The 2,500-nt window shown below is 42.6% G+C and overlaps 1 protein-coding gene across 2 annotated transcripts in view; it reads right to left on the bottom strand.

Moving 5' to 3' along the window:
* Positions 1 to 2,500, bottom strand: part of zgc:136472 (uncharacterized protein LOC678514 homolog) — a 30,592-nt gene that overhangs the window by 18,628 nt on the left and 9,464 nt on the right. The window lies entirely within an intron of this gene.

Below are 2,500 nucleotides of genomic sequence, written 5' to 3'. Positions count from 1 at the left end.
GCCTGAAATCTCTGGCTATACATGCACTTCATACGCCTTCCACTAGATGTCAACAGGCAGTGGGAGGTGGAATGGGGTGTCTAGCTTGATCTGAGGTCGAACAAGAGCTTTTGGAGTGACAGGTCTGGAAATTTCATTGTCTTCGAAGGCGCGAGAAGGAACCCCAGATTGCCTTCTGAAAAGCGTTCGGTATACACGGCTAATATCTCCGTCTCTGATTTTATTTGATACATGTGATAATATCATCGTAAAGTATGTTTTTTCAATCGAGTTTTATCAGATTATTCAACGTTTATCGGGAGTTTTGGAGGTGAAGATGGACATCTTTGCGCCACTTGGCTAGCTAAGGTTGCTAATTCGACAGGAGAGAAGGACATTCTTCTCTTTATTTCGTATTTTTGTGTGAAATGTTTAGTCCTATTCTCCGCCCTTTTAGCGGGCGCTGTCTCGCAATAACGCAAGCTGTATGTCGTACTAAAGTTATTTTAAAAAATCTAACACAGCGGTTGCATTAAGGTTGCATTAAGAACCAGTGTATCTTTCATTTGCTGTACAACATGTATTTTTTAGTAAAGTTTATGATGAGTTCTTTGATTAGATTAGGTGACTGTCCAAAATATCTCCGGAGAATGTTGTGCATTTTGGCTACGTATTCACAATGTAAAACCAAGATTTGTACCTCTAAATATGCAAATTTTCGAACAAAACATATATGTATTGCGTAACATGATGTTATAAGACTGTCATCTGATGAAGTTGGTCAAGGTTAGTGATTCATTTTATATCTTTTGCTGGTTTTTGCGAATGCTATCTTTGCGGTGAATGAATGCGGTTGTGTGTTTGGCTATTGTGGTAAGCTAATATAATGCTATATTGTGTTTTCGCTGTAAAACACTTAAAAAATCGGAAATATTGGCTGGATTCACAAGATGTTTATCTTTCATTTGCTGTACACCATGTATTTTTCATAAATGTTTTATGATGAGTATTGAGGTATTTCACGTTGCTCTCTGTAATTATTCTGGCTGCTTTGGTGATATTTTTGATGGTAGCTGCAATGTAAAACTATGATTTATACCTCAAATATGCACATTTTCAACAAAACATAGATTTATTGTATAACATGTTATAAGACTGTCATCTGATGAAGTTGTTTCTTGGTTAGTGACTAATTATATCTCTATTTGGTCGGTTTTGTGATAGCTACCTATGCGGTAGAAAATGTTTGAAAATATGCGGTTGAGTCTTTTGCTATTGTGGTTAGCTAATAAAAATACATATTGTGTTTTCACTGTAAAACATTTTAAGAATCGGAAATGATGGCTGGATTCACAATTCATTTGCTGTATTGGACTTGTGATTTCATGAAAAGTATGTTATATGATATCCCTGTGGCGTTAGGCTAGGCTATGCTAGTCAGCTTTTTTGATGGGGGGGATCCCGGATCCGGGTTTGTGACTCGTTAGAGGTTAAAAACTTCGGTGAGCAGGCTTTTTTTTACATGATCTTTATTTTAGTGACCTTGATTGTCTTCAATTATATTATAGACAACCATGCCCCCTTCCAAAAACGAAGGGTTAAAATGTTTATTTTAGTGACCTTGATTGTATTTCAGCTGATCACTGAACCAGATTTAGCTTTGAGCCTTTTGGCAGATCTCTTCAATACTTTACAATCATGCCCCCTTCCAAAAACGAAGGGTTAAAGGTAGACCGAATGCCTGGTTCACTCCTGAATTATCAGAAGTCATAAGAGAAATGTTGCCTGGGTCAAGGCCAGGAACACAAGGCTTAGGCCAGGAACTCAGGCTTAGTCCAGGAACACAGGCTTAGGCCAGGAACACAGACTTAGGCCGGGAACACAGGCTTAGGCCAGGAACACAGACTTAGGCCGGAAACACAGACTTAGGCCAGGAACTCAGGCTTAGGCCAGGAACACAGGCTTAGGCCAGGAACACAGACTTAGGCCGGAAACACAGACTTAGGCCAGGAACACAGACTTAGGCCGGAAACACAGACTTAGGCCGGAAACACAGACTTAGGCCAGGAACACAAGGCTTAGGCCGGGAACACAGGCTTAGGCCGGAAACACAGACTTAGGTCGGGAACACAGACTTAGGCCAGGAACACAGACTTAGGCCAGGAACTCAGGCTTAGGCCAGGAACACAGACTTAGGCCAGGAACACAGGCTTAGGCCGGAAACACAGACTTAGGCCAGGAACACAGGCTTAGGCCAGGAACACAGGCTTAGGCCAGGGACACAGGCTTAGGCCAGGAACACAGGCTTAGGCCGGGAACACAGGCTTAGGCCGGGAACACAGACTTAGGTCGGGAACACAGGCTTAGGCCAGGAACACAGGCTTAGGCCGGGAACACAGACTTAGGCCAGGAACTCAGGCTTAGGCCAGGGACACAGGCTTAGGCCAGGAACACAGGCTTAGGCCAGGAACACAGACTTAGGCCAGGAACACAGGCTTAGGCCGGAAACACAGACTTAGGC

The sequence above is a fragment of the Salvelinus fontinalis genome, chromosome 40 (assembly GCF_029448725.1).
Source record: "Salvelinus fontinalis isolate EN_2023a chromosome 40, ASM2944872v1, whole genome shotgun sequence".
NCBI classification, from domain to species: domain Eukaryota; kingdom Metazoa; phylum Chordata; class Actinopteri; order Salmoniformes; family Salmonidae; genus Salvelinus; species Salvelinus fontinalis.
Note: the sequence above shows the minus strand (reverse complement) of the source record. Positions and strands in the feature narration are given on the sequence as shown.